At 45.6% G+C, this 18633-nt stretch overlaps 1 protein-coding gene across 1 annotated transcript in view; it reads right to left on the bottom strand.

Annotated features, from left to right (window-relative positions):
- AP3B1 (adaptor related protein complex 3 subunit beta 1) overlaps positions 1–18633 on the bottom strand; it is a 1191861-nt gene that overhangs the window by 1119367 nt on the left and 53861 nt on the right. The gene's annotated exons all lie outside the window — the stretch shown is intronic.

Raw genomic sequence — 18633 nt, 5'->3', positions numbered from 1 at the left:
TGCTAATAAGTGGGAAAGCACGGGGTATAAATGTTACAATGCAATACAATCCCTTGTACTAACAAAACTGAATTACTGCAATGCAAAATATGCCGGCTGCAAAGAACAATTAATCAAAACCTTCAAACTGTTTAAAACACAGTAGCTCTGAATTGTTTTTCTAGTGCAACCCCTCTGCTCATTAGGCTTCACTGATTATCTATAAAAGCAAGAGTCTACTTCAAGATATGTGCTTTTGTTCACCATATAATCTACGGAATGGCCTCAAATTACATACAAGCGCTTACAGAACTTCCCCTATGCAATGAAGTCTCAGGAGCAAGAGATTATCTTACACTACATTTCCCTAACTGCACAAAACTTGTTTATAAATCTATTCTACAAACAGACCTGACCTATCTGGGTACCTACCAAAACCTATCAAACATCAATATAGTTATCTATTATTCCGTTAACCTTTGAAATCCTATTTAATAAATTCTTCTCAACAGACTAACAATACTGTCAATCTATTACTAATATATCCAACTTTTGATTTCTTTTTATTGAATTGTACTTATAATCACCATCCTTACATCAGCTCCAATAGTAGTATGCTCATAATATTAGCATTTCCTTCTGTGCTATTATTGTCATCTACCCCCCCCCCCCCCAAATCTTTCAATTGTTATATTTTTCTCTTGCAGTTTAATGGAGACAATCTTCTTCTATATTCTTGTTCTAATTTTTCAGCCCACAATTAAATAACCATACCAACTCTGATACACTCCTTCCATAGTTATTTTATCTAATTTAAGCCACACTGAACCCAAGATTCCTTGGGATAATGTGGTATATGTCATAAATAAATTATTCCACTGAAATTTCACACACACAATTAGAAACTAACAAAAACTTTAGTTTTCATCAAGTGGCATGAACAGAGTTTCCATGGTGCTAAGTTTGCCCTCTACTGAACCTTTCTTCGTGAGCTGCTCTTGCTTTTTCAATTTCCTCTCGTGAGACAAAGAAACATTCAATTCCACTTACATTCTGAACACAAAATGTAAACAGATCTATTGGTGTTAGTATTTGCTTTTCTGTAGGCTGCTGAAGACGGGCATGTGCAGGCAACCACAGATTTATGATGTTCTTAAAATTCTTGTTCTGTGCAACAGATCCATAACTAAAGAAATTAACGTGCCTTACAGTTGGGAAAAGGTTAACACATCAAAGTAAAGGAACAATATTGACTGGCACTGTGGCATACATCTAATATATCTTAACATGGTAAATGTTTAACAAAGAAGTAGATAAGACAAATTGGATGTCATATATGTAACGTCAAAACCCTTTGCTCAAAGAGTGAACATCTTCCACTTACTCGATTCACATCAACTTCAAGCCACTATAGCTAGCATCCAACTCCATTTGGGCTGGCATTATTATTCAGCTGAGCTGATTCTTCTCTTTAACAATGATGTTACACATTGCAAAATGTTGTGGGCAAGTACCAAACATCACAATTTTAATGTTTGTTTTGTGATATAAAACACCTTGGCCCCAGTATGAAAAAAAATGTTGATTCTGTCACCAAAAATATTCTTTTCAATGGTGCTAAAAAGAAAAGAAAATCTGGTCAAGTCACCTAGTGAGATATTTTTCACTTGAAAATAGGGCAAAATTTTGTTTTCCCTTAACATTAGTGGCAACTATAGAGTCAAGTAGCTGGCTAAATATCTACCTGAAGCCCCTTTATTGATGAAGATCATCAATCCAAACTTGACTTAAACCACAGACATATTTCAGCCTACTTTAGGTTCATTTTTAGAAACAAATTTAAGGGTTCCTTTTATAAAGCTGTGCTACCATTACCTGCATGCTGAATATAAAGAAGCTCGTGGGAATTAGAATAGGCTTCTTCATCATTTAGTGTGCCACTAATCGGTAGCACAGCTTTATAAAAGGAGCCCTGATACTTAGACTGTAATATTCTTATTCAGCACCAAAAAGTTGTCTGAGTAGCTAAATTATAAGCCAGTGCATACTGTTCAAATATAATAAGTTGATAAGCTTGAATTTGTCACGCACTAAGTATACTTGCAATATTTCTTTTTGTCTGTGGCCTACAGCTCCACAACTACTAAACTCCTGTTCCTGAAATCCTGCACTATTTACTTTGAGACCTTCTAAAACAGCCATACAAAAAGTTTAGTCACAATTGGTCACGGCTGAGTGGGAACCCCTGGTCCACTTGACAGATCAACTAATAATTTAAACATGGTTTTGTTTTGTTTTGGGGGGGGTTATATTAAAACTTTTTCCCAAGACTGATCAGAAAAATCACTCTGTATACTCAGGGGCCCTTTTACTAAGGCGCACCCAAAGGTGGCCTAAGCTGGTGCAGGCACATGTTTTGGATGCACACTGGTCCATTTCCTGAGCGCGCCTGGAAAAAAAGGATTTTTTTTTTGTGCCAGAAAATGAACGTTTCTTACCTGATAATTTTCTTTCCCTTAATCATACCAGACTAATCCAGACCAATGGGTTATATATATCCACCAGCAGAAGGAGACAGAGAAAAAACATAGTTCCAAATACTTCGCCCCTTAAGTGTATTGTGCAGCCTGGAATGCTCAGTATTTCAAATAGCTAAGCAATGGTGCTCTCAACTGCAAGAAAATAAGAAAACAGGAAACCAAAGCTTACCGGAACTCCAACACCACCTAGATGGGAGACCTTTCGAGCTCTTGCGTGCCCAAGGGCAAGCAAACCACTCATCAAAGAGAAAGGAAGGACATCACTCAGCCTTTCCCGTCTGTCAGGCAGATGCACCCCTGACGCAGAAGAAATGGTGAAAGATCATCAAGAGCCATCTAGAGCTGGCATCATCAAGTGGAATAAAGAGTAAGGTAGGATTCTGTCCTCTTGAAAGCACTGATACAGAAGAATCAAGCTCTAGAAACAGCAACAAAAAAGCAAACCAGGAAAAACCAGACAGGGTGGGTGTCTGGACTGGTCTGGTTATGATTAAAAGAAAGAAAATTATCAGATAAGAAACAATTTTCCCTTCCTTGTCATCAATATCAGACCAGTCCAGACCAATGGGATGTGATAAAGTAGTCACTGCATTAGGGCAGGAAAGGACCAGCATGAACAGAGGAATGACTATGCTCCAAAAAGAGCAAAGGAAACATCCATGAAGAAGTGGAACCTCAAAAACTGACTAAGTGCAGTCGGAGGTTCCCAAATCGGCTCGTGAAGAGACCAGCAAGAAAACGGACTCGTACAGGCACCAAGGACAGCATCTGCTGAACAGGAAGTCCCAAAGGAGGAAGGTAGTCACGCACCACTCATTAGGTTGAAGCTAAGTCGAACAGCCGCCAAGGTCGCAGAAAGGGAGTCTTGAGTCACACCTAACTGAGCTGAGACTCCGACTTGCCAACCAAGAATGGAGGGAGAGACCACCAACTGAAATGGCGGTAGACACTGCCAACTTGGAACTCAGTCAATGCAAGAAACAGGAAGATGGAACTAACCAAGACAACCAAGAGGTACTGCAACACCATCCAATGATTGAATCACCTTGACTGCCCTAAAGCGGGCAACTGTCCGCAGGAGAAGAGGAAACCTCCTCGACCAAAAAAGGACAAGGGATGCCCAACTTGCAAGGCCAAGAGCTAGCAAGGGTAACCCCCCCCCCCCCCAAAGGTGAAACCAGGTTCAACAACCAAAGACGGAGCTAGGTTCTCCATTCAAAGATGGACTGAGGTCTGCTCTGGAGTGACAGTCCAAGAACCACCACTGAGAGACCCAGCCTATTCTAGCCAAAGAGAAGAAGTCAGGCTAGACCTCTAGAAAAAGTGTAATGCTGGACTTCCAGAGATGGATGAAGCACTGAGAAAGGCTCGACCTCCAGAGAGGGAGCAAGGCTCGACCTCCAGAGAGGGAGTTAGTTCCAAGCCAGACAACCAGGAACGGAAGGAAAAACCAAAGTACCAGCTGGAGCCACAGAGAGTTAGTCACGTTCCAGAAACAGCTGTGAAGCCCCGCTCAAGTTGTCACAACAGGGTAAGCTAGACATGCAGAGAATGAAGCACAGAGCCATAGGAGAAAGGAACTTCGAGCTGAGAGAGTCTATCTAGATGTGTGGAGTAGGCGCAACGCCCGAGCAAACAGAATCTGCAGGGAGGATCATGTTTCCCCTCCAAAAGGTGTGAACAACAGACATCCAGAGACATGCAGCAAACTTCCAAACATCGAGCACGAAAAGAAAACCACCAAAGTGGCCAAGAAGGTTAACCACATAAAGAAGTCTATTGGAACATCCTCAGCTCCGCATGCACCCCAAAAGAAATAAGAGGCAGCCCCCCGCTGAGACAGGTAGGCCAACCGTAGCCCCCAAAAAGAACTGTACCACCCAGGCCACAGAGAACCACATCACCAGGCAAGAGGGACTGCCAGCCTAAGCACAACAGAGCACTACAGCCTACAATGTTAACAGGCGAGGAAAGCCAACTCCAAAGGGAGAAGAATCTGCGCCCTCCCCCGAAACGAGAGGGAGAAGCAAGCTGCCAGAAGGACAAAGCCAAAAACCTGGAAAGTCTCACAGAGGGGAGAAAGAAGAACAGCCAGGGGCCCGAGTCTAAAGGGATCTGAGCCTGACTGGCAGAGCAAGAAAACTCCGCGGCAGCCACAGAGACAAATCAGCAGCTGACGGTTGACACTCCTACCCACAACCAACATCAGGAAGCAACCGCAGGCCCACTCAGAACAGCAGAAATCAGAAGATCCCACACACAGCAACACTGATGCACTGCAAACCCAGCTGTAATCCTCCAAGAAAAACTGCCAGCCTCAGACGGACACACCACCTGAAGGCGGGAACAGCAGCCGCAAAATGTAAGGTGGGAAAAAACTCCATGCAGTAGGACATCCTTAACAGGCCTTCTGTACAAGAAGAACCAGAGAAGAAACAGACATGCTGCATGCAGGACAAGTCGGGGAAAAGAAAATATCCATCGGAGTAACACTGTCCCACAAGGGGAAACCTAGAAGGCGCAGAAAGAAGGGCTGAAGGCAGAGCGCCATGAACAAAAAAGGGAAAATTAGGTTCTTACCTTAATTTTCTTTTAGTCACAGCAGATGAATCCATTAACTGATGGGCTGTATCCGCCTACCAGCAGGTGGAGATAGAGAACACTGAAAGCACATGGTGTTCTAGGACGCCCAACCCCCCTGCCTTCAGTATATGAAATTTCCAAAGCAGAGTGAATAAAAAAGGCAATATAACATAAACTTTCCTAACAGAGAACAAACGCCCCAGAACCGGGGCAATAACCAAACAAAGGAGGGACGTTATTAACCTCCCGCAATAAAAACAGCATGTAGAAACTCTGATAGCTTGTCTTCAAGTACTCCTGATGAGGCACAACGTCTGTGTGCAACATCTGTACAAAAACTAAAGTCAGTCAGGGAGGGATCATGGATTCATCTGCTGTGACTAAAGGAAAGAAAATTATCAAGATAAGAACCTAATTTTCCCTTCCTTGTCATCAACAGCAGATGAATCCATTAACTGATGGGATGTACCAAAGCACTCCTTAAGTAGGGTGGGAACAGGCAACTCCGCGAGCAAGCACTTGCGCTCCAAAATGCGCATCCTTCCGCGCTGCCACATCCAGCCTGTAATGCCGTATGAAAGAGAGCCGAGAAGCCCAGGTAGCCGCACGACAGATCTCCTGAAGAGAAAAAACACCCATTTCAGCCCATAAAGAGTACATTGCCCTCGTAGAGTGCGCTTTAAACACTTCAGGCGGCGACCGCCCTGAAAGCAGATAAGCAGAAAAAATGAGTTCCTTAAGCCAGCGGGCTATAGTGGCCTTAGACGCCGGAAACCCCCATCAGGGACCTGCCAACAGAACAATAAATGATCAGAATTCCTAAACTCATTTGACATCTGCAGATACTGCCACAGAGCCCTGCGGACATCCAAAAGGTGCAATTGCCCAAAGGAGTCCAGAAACGCCTCCTTAGAGAAGGAAGGAAGATGGGCTGGTTGAGGTGAAAAGCTGAAACCACCTTAGGCAGAAAAGAAGGCACCGTACGAACAGTTCCCAGATTCCGAGAACTGTAGGATCCCGACAAGAAAGAGCCTGAAGCTCAGACACTCTTCTAGCCGACGTCATTGCCACTAAAAAAAAAAAAAAAAAAAAACTCTGTCTTGAGTGTCACATCCTTCTCAGAAGCCCGTTTCAGAGGCTCAAACGGAGATCGCTAGAGCGCTTTCAACAAGAGCCCCAGGTCCCAAGCCGGACAAGGCGACCGCAAAGGAGGACGGAGACGAAGTGCCCCTCTGAGAAAACGGAGAATATCCGGATGAGCAGCAAGGGATAATCCGGAGACTTTCCCCCGGAAGCAAGCCAACGCTGCCACTTGAAGGGAATTGTAGGCCAGGCTCTTTTGTAGCCCATCCTGCAAAAAGTCCAGCAAGAGCGAGACTGTCGCCAGAGTCGGCGAGATAGACTTTGGCGTACACCACGCCTCAAACGTGCGCCAGATCCGAGCATAAGTTGCAGAGGTAGACCGTGTGCAAGCCTGCAAGAGCGTGGCAATAACCTTATTAGAATAGCCCTTGTCCCTCAATTGCGCCCTCTCAAGAGCCAAGCCGTAAGACCAAAGTGGCAAGGATCTTCCATAGTCACCGGACCCTGAACTAACAGGTTTAGAACCCAAGGCAAAGGAAGAGGCGCGTCCACCAGCATCCGCTGGAGATCCACATACCACGGACGCCTTGGCCAATCCGAAGTAGAACTCACCCTATCAAGGGGCAAGGAGGGAACACATACAGGAAGCCCGAGGGCCAAGGTTGAGCCAGAGCATCCAACCCCGCCAAGCGAGGATCTCTCCCTCTGCTGAAAAAGCGAGGGACTTTGGCGTTTACTCTTGACGCCATGAGATCCAAGCCTGGAGTCCACCATTTGGAACAAATCTGAAGAAAAACTTCATCTGCCAATTCAATTTGATGTCTGCTGAGGAAATCGGCTTGCACGTTGCTCTGACCGACTATGTGAGCCGCGGACAGCAGCTCTAGGCGGCGCTCGGCCCAGTCGCAGATCTGAGACGCCTCCACAGCCAGGGCCCTGCACTGAGTGCCGCCCTGGCGATTGATGTAGGCCACTGCTGTCGTGTTGTCCGACAGAACTCGCACAGGAAGACCCTTCAGCGTCCTGTGGAAGGCCAGAAGAGCCTGAAATATCGCTCTCAGTTCCAAGCGATTGATGGACCATCCCGCTTCCGCGGTGGACCACAGACCCTGAGCATAGTGTCCCTGGCAATAAGCTCCCCAGCCCGAAAGGCTGGAATCCGTTATCACCAGACAGCAAAAAGGAAGAGCCAGTGGCATCCCCTGCCGCAGCCTGCTGTTGGAAAGCCACCAATCCATACTGCACTTGGCCGCAGGAAGCCACCATAGTCTGTGTTGGTATTCCTGGGAAATCGGAGACCATTGCTGAAGCAGAGCAGGCTGCAGCGGTCTCATGTGAGCTCTCACCCAGGGAACCACCTCTATGGTGGCCGTCATCGATCCCAAGAGCTGAACAAAGTCCCAAGCTCAAGGGCGAGGCATCCGCAGGAGCAGGTGGACCTGATTCTGAAGCTTGAGCCGCCTGCTGTCGGGAAGAAAAACCAACCCCGAAGCTGTGTCAAACCAGACCCCCAACTGCAGGAACTGACGAGTGGACTGGCGCCCCGTCATTGTGGAGGATGCCCCTGAACTCCTGGACATTGCCCAGACGCCACAGCTCGTTTGTCCGAACGAAAGGGGTTCCTCTGCTGGAAACGGGTATACTGACCAAACCCCACAGGGCAACCCGGCCGATACCTGCGAGCTTCACGAAAACGTTGCCTGGAAGAGGAGGGAAAAGAAGGACTTTTGAAAGAAGGCCTCGGCCTATCCTCAGGCAACCATTGGGACTTAGAGTCCCTAGGTCCTTAATCTTCTCCAAATCTTCCCCAAATAAAAGAAGGCCCCGAAAGGGTAACCTCACCAGCCTTTGTTTAGAGGCCATGTCAGCCGCCCAATGCCGGAAGAAGGCGGTGGGCAGCAACCGCCACCGACATCTGCTTAGCCGAAGCTCTGACCAGATCATAAAGGGCATCAGCCAAAAAAGACAGGGCAGACTCCATACGCAGGCCGACCTCAGCGAGGGAACCCGCTCCATCGGCAGGCTGCTCAACCGCCTGCTGCAACCAGGAAAGGCAGGCCCGGGCTGCATAGGAACTGCAAATAGCCGCCCGTAAGGAAAGGCCCTAGATATCAAAGGACTGCTCCAGCGCGGATTCCAGCCGCCAGTCCTGCATAGCTTTCAAAGAGACCCTTCCCTCCACCGGGAGAGTAGTCTTTTTAATCACAGCCATCACTAAAGCATCCACTTTAGGCATCCCAAATAGGGTCAACTGACTTTCCCTCAGGGGAAGGTGACACATAGCCCTGGCCACCTTCAAGGGGCCCTCAGGGTCAGACCATTGAGCTGAAATAAGCTCTTGGATGGAAGCATTGATGGGAAAAGTCCGAGAAGGCTTTTTAGTGCTAGCCATCCTAGGATTAATAGAAGAGGCAGCGCCCTCGTTAGGATCTTCAATAGAAAGGGCCTGTAAGGCATCAGAAATGAGAGCTGGCAGCTCGTCGCGGTGGAAAATTCGAACCGCTTTAGGATCATCCAATTCCTGTGCAAGCAGCCACCCTCATCTGGATCATCAGTCCGTAAGGGCCTGCCAGACCCCTCAGACTCCCCAAAACTAGACCATGGGGAGAACAGAGTGAAGAGTCCCCCTCAGATGGGGTATTCACTCGTCTACGCTTAGCGCCAGCCAAAAGCTCGGGGGAAGAAATAAAGTCTCCAGCAGACGCTGGGCTACAAAGAACCAGAGGCAACCCAGACTGACAGGAATTGTCAGGAGCCTCAGTGTCACGGTTGTGCCCATGTTTCGTGTTCTCCTTCCTCTCGCCACCTGGTGGCCAGACCTGGTGGCTGCAATGGACTGTCTGGCTATTGTCACCCATTCCAGATTTCAGCCCGGTCCGGATCTTCCAGGCTGCCAGACTTGCTTGCTTGGATTGAACCTACACAGCACCCGTAGTTGCCTGGTGATTGCTGCAGCTGAGCCTCAGCTGCTGCGGGGCATATTAGTCAGTTGGAAATTCTCTGCCTTTGCATCGCCTTAGGCCCTGGTAGGTTGGTGCTTGTTGCACTTCTGTTTTAAGTTCTTGCCTGAGATTCTTGTTTGTTTCTAGTTTGGCTGTGTGTAGTTTAGATTAGGTTGTTTGTTTGCTAGTCCTGTCTCTGGGTTATAGTATTGTGTTTAGTCTTTGTTTGTGTCTTTGTGGCTGCTCTGCAGCTTTCAGTTCTGTGTCTTGTTATCAATGTTTTGTTCCCTGTTTTAGTGGCTGATTGCAGCTTTCAGTCCTGCCCTTTAGCTTTCCCTTCCTTGCTCTGCTGCCCCTGTATGTTCCTTTCCCCTCTGACCCTCAGTTATGGTTCAGCCTAGTGGGTATCCAGTCCTGCCTTGCCCAGTAAGTCCTGCCGGCCACCTGCAGTCAGGGGCTCAACTCCTGGTGAAAGGCGGCCAAGTGCAGGTGAAGTTTAAGTGTGCCTGCTCTGCTTATTCCTGCTTGTTTGCCTCTGCTGCAACTCCAGTCGGGGGTTCCAGTCCTGTTCTGCCTAGTCTCCGGTGTGGGGTGGTTTTGCCTGCCAAGGCCGCTCCTCGGCAGTGGCCCAAGGGCTCACAAACCAGCTTTGAAAATGTGACACTGAGTGCTCTTTTTAACATAAAAGCCTTATGCATCAGCAGCACAAATTCAGGGGAGAAAAACTCACCCTGTACATCTGCCCCCACATTGGGGGAAGCGGAGGCAAAAGCTCCTCTAGAAACCTCAAAACGAGGCGTCCCCTGCCTCAAAACGAGGCAGTAGAGAAAGAGGTAACATGAACAGAAAAGAAAATGATTGTAATGAAAATTGGAAAAATCTTAGCATAAAAGGAGGAGTGAAACTGGGGAAAACTAACTGGAAACAATAGAAAAGCAAAAAAAAAAAAAATAATAATAATCACAACCTCGAGCATAAAAGGAAGAGCTGAGGGAAAAATAAACTGGAAACAAAATGGAAAAGAAAGAAAAAAAGATGCAAAATAATAGTGGGAAACTGACCATGGACTCCAAAAACGAGGAAGACAATCTTGATGATAAGAAGGTTTATTAATCAAAGACTCGAAACAGTACTGTGTTTTGGCCTATGGCCTGCTTTAGAAGTCTTTGGCAACGAATGGATTATAAAAACTCCAATATCAAATCTTTCCAGTCTGGTACTACAAACGGTTGGTCTTCAGAAAGACCTTTATAACAATGTTGCCAATAACGAATTATCTGTGCGTCCTCTTATCATACAGCAAGAAAACCAAGTGAAAACAGAGTCCGTGGTCAGTTTCCCGTTATTCTTTTGCATCTGCTTCTTTTTGTGGGATTTCACTGTTCTCCACCTGGGTGGATATCTACTGAAAGCAAAAAAAAAAAAAAAAAATCATCACAACGCAGATATATAAAAAGAAAGAAATAACCTGCCTACCTAGGAGGAGAAGGGTCAAAGAAAGATGAGACTGTGGGACATTACTGATAAGAACAGAGAAATAAAACAGGATTGAGAACTGACAGGAGAAGGAAACTGAGGATGGACAAAGTGGGATTGATAAAAGAATGAAGGAAAGGAATGGGGGGGGGGGGGGGGGGGGGGATGGTGGAAACCCTGTGCTATAGCCGATAATTATACCAAAGTAGTAAAATCATCTCTGGCACAGCTGTTAGAGAGTCTGGACATGCAGCTGATAGTGCACTTGAAGAAGGGGGGGGGGGGGCGCTGGCTTCTGGCAACATAGTGTAGTGGTGCATTAAGAGCCTAATTTATTCAGCTTATTTTCCCCCCCTATAGACACAATGAGAAAATCATCTTCGGAGTTGCAGCAAACCACTGAGAGGATACCCCTCCTGCTTTTGAGCTTGGGTTGGGGCACTGAGAGATTGGAGAAGAAATGTCTTGGACTGACTCCTTAACGTTTGGGCTGGCTCCTAGATTAAAAGAATTTGTCAAAGCCTGCTATAAGTGATTTTGTTTGGGAATGCACTGTGGACATTTAGTCATCATTCTCAAGCACTACATAGAAGGTAAGTAATTTTTTGTTGTTGAGATCTCTAAATGTACAAGGAGTTGAGCATGGATGAAAAAAAAAAAAGGTTTGTTGTTCTATATACCACTATAGGTAGGTAGTATTTTATTACTTGAATGGTGGATGAGCTTTTGAATCAGTTTAACTTTATTATGATAATTTCGGTGACAACTTATTCAGAGCTATTAATTTTTCAAGATATTCTAAATGAATATTCAATGAAAATGTTTTGAAAAGTCTTAAAACTATTTTTAAAATGATATTTAAATTGATATACACTGACTTTTTGAATTTTGACAAATATACTGAGTTTTTTTTTGCAATATATTTCAGGCATTTAAAAGTGTGAACAAAAGTGCTGCAAAATACAGGACTGTCCTTGGGTGCACCACCCATGCGGTGTTAGGTTCCAGTTATTTTGTGTATGTTGTGCATGCATATATCCATATATACTATGGAACTATATGAATTGCAATTCACAGTTTATAAAAAAAAATTTGATATATCGCCCATCAGGGCAAACTGAGTGGTTTACAATGACCATAAAATATAAAAGATAAAACATTATATTAATCAGAGACACTTGAGAGAAGGGTGGGGAGATGCTGCATGGAATATCATTGCTCAGTTTTGTTTGTTTTCTCAAATATCTTGGTCTTTACTTTCACTGCTAGCAATATGGTCACATGTTGATTACAGCAAAAACTTTATCAACTATCTTCCTACTCTTGACTGATAACGTTTCCTGTCACAGCCTCTGCCATCTTCCATCTGCCTTCTTGATGTATCTAATATTTTAAGCTGCCAGAAATGATTGTTAAAAACTAGATTTAATTATTAGATTTATTTTGTTTTTCTTCGATCACATGATAATATAAGCCTGTACTTACATGAGCAACAATGGCTGGCGTAACAGGAACAGCCACAAAATCAATTACAGTGAAAGACCTTAACAATAACTTTAAAATTTCATATAAAAACTGAGGCATCCATATTCAGAACATAATAATCACAACAAATGCCTGTATCAGAGGACTTGGAAAAAAGTTAATGACTGGAACCTATATATCAGCTGTTCCAAATACTAAGTCACAATGGACAACCACAAGGGAATCACCTTATATTATACAATGTAGCCATCTATATAAGTCCAAGGCCATTCTCTCAAGACACAAGAGATAGCTACTGCTAGACAAAGTCAACTGGAAGTATGAAAATGGTGAGCACATTTAGGGCCCTGTTTTCTAAGGTGCGCTGTAGGCGCACTAACTTTTTAGCATGCACCAACAATAGACACACCCATTATATTCTTATGGGTGTCTTTAGCGTTAGCGCGCACTAAAAAGATACAGGCCACTCAAACCCCATGCACCCATTGCAACCACCTCCAGCAGCTTCCCTACACTTTCCCCTTACATAGCACAATTAGTTTAAACTGTAGAAGATACTTAATCTTGGCTCTGGCAGCTTTTCTCGGCTCTAATTTGTTGTATTTCATCTCTTGTTTCCTCTATACAATTTTTGATAATCTTCCAACACTGTCTATCAACATCTATGTAGCTAACGATCTCTTTCCATAATCTTATTCATATTTCATAACATCATCCTAGTTTTTTTGTACATCTAGGCAGCTCTACCACATGTGCATATTTGCCTGCACTTACACCAGCATCTATCATCTCCTTTTTTATAGAGCCAATACTGCTTTTCTGGTGTTAAAGTCTTTTTTCCACTAAGTTAGCAGCAATGGATATTTTCCTTATATCGTAGACTTCTCTTTCACTCACTCACGTTCCTCCACAGAAACACTAATATCTTCTCACCTCAACATGGAAGGGGGAGGGGGGGAGTCGCTGGGTTGTTGTACAGCAGCACTAAATCCCAGTCCTCAAGGTCCACAGGTGGGCTAAGTTAACAGAATATCCACATGAGAGATTTGTTGGCTAGGTTTTCAGAATATCCACAATGAATAAACATATGAGAGATTTGCATGCAGTGCCTCCTTGGTATGCAAGTTCTCATATGCATATTCGTTGTGGATATCCTGAAAACCTGGCCTGTCTGTGAACCTCGAAGACCAGAACTGAGTGGTCCTGCTGTAGAGTGCCACTTTTAATTTGGAAAATCACTTCAATAATCCCTTCAAGACCTAGGCATAAGAAGAAAATTAGGTCCTAGCCAATAATTTTCTTTCCATTAGTCTTTCCCCACTATTCCAGAACCTGTGGAACAGTTGTGTCCACAACCAGCATGTGGAGATCAAGAACTGAAAACTGAGGCGAGACAGCTATCTTGGCATCCAGTCCAGCTCCTCAGCATTTACTGAGACATGCAGTAAGGAGAAGCTCAGAATAAACACAGCCTTAAACTCCTCGCTAACCTAACACTAACCAGATGAGCAAACATGTGTGGACCTCTCATCGCTGAACAACTTGTAGAGAACAACAGAGATGTAGGAAGCAGCATACAAGGTAACGGTCATTATTTGATCCATTACTTTGCACCAACTAAACATCTCAGAAACCTCAGGCGGGCCTGTGGAATAGTGGGAAGGACTAAATCAAGACACACCTAATTGCTCCTTCTGTTACATATATTCCCACTTTTCCAGAATCTGTGAGATGTTCAAAAGCAATCCCTAGATTGGCTGGGATCCTGGCGCTGCCCCCTGAGGATCAAAGCCCCAAAACTGGTTTCCGAGCATACTGCAATGTCCACCCTGTAGTGCTTGCCAAAGATATGCAGCGTTGACCATGTCGCCGCCTTGCAAATATCTCCCAGAGACAGTAATCTCCACCCAGGATATCATTGTACGCCTCATAGAATGAGCCTGCAAGGCCCAAGGAGCCTACTTCCCTGCAAACAAATAAGCTGACACGATAATTTCCTTCAGGCATCTAGCAATTGTGAGCTTGGAAGCAATGAGGCCCAGCTTCTGTTTACCAAAAAGCAGAGTCTGTCCGAGTTGCAAAACTTATTTGTGACTTCCAGATATCTAATGAAGACCCTACGCACATTGAGAAGCTTCAAGGAAAAATACTGAGCCTCGTACAGAAGCTCCACAGTTGAGATGAAATACTAATACTACTTTCGGAAGAAAGGAATGAACCGTGTGCAGGGAGGCCCCACCTCCAAAAAGCAAAGAAAGGGATCCTAAGAGAGCATGAAGTTCTGAAACCATGCATGCAACACAACAGCCACCAAGAACACTATCTGTAGCATAATATCTTTCAAAGAGGCCTTCTGGAGCAGCTCAAAGGAGGCTTCTGAAGAGCCCAAAGGACTAAATTAAGGTTCCACTCTGGACACGACATACAAAAGGGAGGCAGCAAGTGGCCCACTAGAATGAAACGACATCAGTGTGAGCTGCAAGAGACTTCTTCTGTAGTCAGCCCCTGAAAAAGGCCACAGCCACAACCTGAACCTTTAGAGAACCCAATGCCAATCCTTTCAGAAGACCTGCATGCACAATCTGAGCAGAGAAGGGAGGAACTCCAGATCTCAAACATCCTCCCCACACCCTCGAATACGCCAAGCATGTAGAGCATTTCTGAGACTGAAGCAAAGTAGTAATGACCAAATCAGAATAACCTTTTGTCTTAACCCAGCCCTTTCAATGGCCAAGCCATAAGACAAAAAGGGCACGGATCCTCCATGAGCACCGGACCTTGCTTCAGTAGGCTGTGTGCCTGCGGAAGACGGAGAAGACCCCCATCCAGCAGTCAAATCAGCTCCATGTAAATAATAAGGAGCTGGACTAGTGCCAAGAGGGAGATGTCTCAGCTCAGTTTTCAGTTCTTTAACTCCACTTGTTGGTTGATGAACAACTATCTCACAGGTTCTGGAAGCTTACTCACCACCCTCACTTATCACCCCTACCACTGCATTTTCCCCACCCCTAGCTGTCTGCCCAATTTAGATTGTAAGCTCTGTTGAGCAGGGACTGTCTTTTCATGTTAATTTGTACAGCGCTGCGTAAGTCTAGTAGCGCTATAGAAATGTTTAATAGTAGTAGTAGTAGTAGTACTATGTAATGGAAAGATTCCATCATCGTCCTAGCTTGCCTCAGATCCTCCTCGAATTGTTTAGTGTTAATATACATGTCTAATATTGAAGTACTCACACCAGTCCTGCCATCAAAGTGTTTCAAGGGCACTCTCTGTCCCTGGTCCAACAACAGACCTAGGGCCCTGTTTATTAAGCCGCGCTGTAGGTGCGCAAACGTTTTAGCATGCGCTAATGCTAGAGACACCCCATAGGAATATAATGGGTGTCTATCGTTAGCAAAAGTTAATTTTTAGTGCACACTAAAAAGTTAGCGCACCTATAGCGCAGCTTAGTAAACAGGGCCTCTAATTTGTTAAGGTCCCTCTCCTCCCATCTCCTAATGTTTGTAGATGTGGACCCCACAAGGAAGTCTCATGCCTTTTTAAGATCAAGGGAGATTTTTTTTTCCCCACTAAGCAGAACAGCTCAATGGTAATCCCATGACTAGAATATATGGTTTATATAAGGACAATTGTTATGTTATGACTAGAAATGCATCTATTTTTCACAAAATACTAAATACCAAAGCAATATTAGACCTTAAAAAGGAAAAACTGTGTGCTCAAACTACAGGCAGCTACTACAAAATAGTCAATGATATAATGCTATCACCGCGCACACACAAAAAAGAAAAACCTTCAATGTTTTACAGGTGAAAAATGCTTTCTTGATCATTCCAGACTTCAGCTCAGCATCTGATATTGATCAAGCCATAACATTTTTGGTAGCATAAACAAATTGATATCATCCTTTTTAAAATGTTTAAAAAAAGAATGGGATATTTTCCAGCTAACCCACTGGTATATTGAGTACCTCAGCTTTCTATTATGCTACCTATTAGAGCGTGCTAATGCAAGAGACACTCATAGGAATATAATGGGTGTCTCCATTGTTAACATGCACTAAAAAGTTAGCGTGCCTAGTAAACAGGGCCCTTTCAGAAGTTGTGAATTTGGGAAAAAAAAAATTATATATATATATATATATATATAGCGCTCTTTTTTTTTTTTTTTTTTTTTTTTTTTTTTTAATAACGCTGTGAGGAAAATTGGAGGCAGGCAGCAACAGAGGGACTCCGGGAGGTGGGGGAAATGGGTAAGGCAGGGAAAGGGCGAACCTATATGCCTTTAAAGGTAAAATTATGTATAATCATACCTGATAATTTTCTTTCCATTAATCATAGCTGATCAATCCATAGACTGGTGGGTTGTGTCCATCTACCAGCAGGTGGAGATAGAGAGCAAACTTTTGCCTCCCTATATGTGGTCATGTGCTGCCGGAAACTCCTCAGTATGTCGATATCAAAGCTCCATCCGCAGGACTCAGCACTTAGAGAATTACACCCACGAAGGGACACTCTGCCCAGCTCACCACCGCCGAAACGGGGGAGGGGAATTAACCCAGCTCATCCCCGCGGAGCGGGGGAGGGACACCACACCCGCCGATGCGGGGGGATCTGGCTTATCCTGCAACCGCAACCGCGGGAGGAGCTGACTGACCCTAACACCGCCGAAGTGGGAGGGGTACAAAGCTGCCCTACAGCCGCACGAAGCGGGAGGGAGTGCCGGCAGAATTTTAAGTCTCAATCCAGCCCCGTAAAACGGAGGGGAGAGGAATGCAGCAGCTCACTGTAACACAAACTCGTCTTAACTCTTGAAGAATCCAAGTGAAAAAACTTGAACACGAAGTCTTTCTGAAGTAACTGAAGACTAAACTTGAACCTGAAATGCAACCAGAATAAAAACAGTACAGATATCTGGGAGGGGCTATGGATTGATCAGCTATGATTAATGGAAAGAAAATTATCAGGTATGATTATACATAATTTTACCTTCCATATCATCAAGCTGATCAATCCATAGACTGGTGGGATGTACCGAAGCAGTACTCACCCAGGGCGGGACATTGAAATCCCTGACCTCAACACTGAAGCTCCAAACCGGGCCTCCGCCCGTGCAGCCACAGTCAAACGGTAATGCTTGGAGAATGTATGAGCCGAAGCCCAAGTTGCCGCCTTGCATATCTCTTCCAAGGAGACGGATCCGGCCTCTGCCATCGAGGCCGCCTGAGCTCTCGTGGAGTGAGCCTTCAGCTGGATAGGCGGCACCTTCCCCGCGGCCACATAAGCCGCTGCAATGGCTTCCTTGACCCATCTTGCCACTGTAGGCTTAGCAGCCTGCAGACCCTTACGAGGACCTGCAAACAGGACAAACAGATGATCCGATTTCCGGAAATCATTGGTCACTTCCAAGTATCTGATGATGACTCGTCTCACATCCAGATATTTAAGAGCAGAGTACTCCTCTGGGTAGTCCTCCCTACGAAAGGAAGGGAGACAGAGCTGCTGATTCACATGGAAGCGAGAAACAATCTTGGGCAGGAAGGAAGGCACTGTGCGAATAGTCACTCCTGCCTCAGTGAACTGCAGAAAAGGCTCTCGACATGAGAGCGTCTGGAGCTCGGAAACTCTTCTGGCTGAAGTGATAGCCACCAAAAAGACTGCTTTCAACGTCAGGTCTTTCAGAGATGCCCTCGACAAGGGTTCAAAAGGCGGCTTCTGCAATGCTCTTAGTACCAGGTTGAGATTCCACGCAGGCACCACTGAGTGCAGAGGAGGGCGCAGGTGATTAACTCCCTTGAGAAAGCGCACCACATCTGGCTGCGAAGCCAGGGAAGCACCCTTCAGGCGGCCCCTGAAGCAAGCCAGAGCCGCTACCTGGACTTTAAGGGAACTGAGCGACAGGCCTTTCTCCAGACCTTCTTGCAGGAACGCCAACACTGAAGAAATTGGAGCAGTGAAGGGAGAAAGTGAGCCTGCTTCACACCACGCTGCAAAGATACGCCAAACCCTGGCGTAAGCAGTAGAAGTAGAGCGCTTCCTCGCTCTCAGCATAGTGGCGATGACCTTGTCTGAGAAGCCCTTCTTCCTCAGACGCTGCCGCTCAATAGCCAGGCCGTAAGACCAAAGAGGGAGGGATCCTCCATCACCACGGGACCCTGATGTAACAGGCCCTGCTCCACTGGCAGCCGCAGAGGATCGTCGACTGAGAGCCTGATCAAGTCCGCATACCAGGGACGCCTGGGCCAATCCGGACCCACCAGGATTACCCTGCCGGGATGCTTTGCCACCCGGTCTAGCACCCTGCCCAACATGGGCCAGGGCGGGAACACATAGAGAAGCTCTTGTGTCAGCCACTGTTGGAGAAGAGCATCTACTCCCAGGGATCGAGGGTCCCGTCCTCTGCTGAAAAAGCGCGGCACTTGGCAATTGGCCGATGACGCCATCAGATCTAGGCTCGGCTGGCCCCAGCGCTTCGTGATGTCCAAGAACGCCTGAGCAGATAGCTGCCACTCTCCGGGCTCCAAGGTATGGCGACTGAGAAAGTCC

This window comes from Microcaecilia unicolor, chromosome 2 (assembly GCF_901765095.1).
Source record: "Microcaecilia unicolor chromosome 2, aMicUni1.1, whole genome shotgun sequence".
Taxonomy (NCBI): domain Eukaryota; kingdom Metazoa; phylum Chordata; class Amphibia; order Gymnophiona; family Siphonopidae; genus Microcaecilia; species Microcaecilia unicolor.
This window is presented reverse-complemented; position numbering and strand designations above follow the sequence as displayed.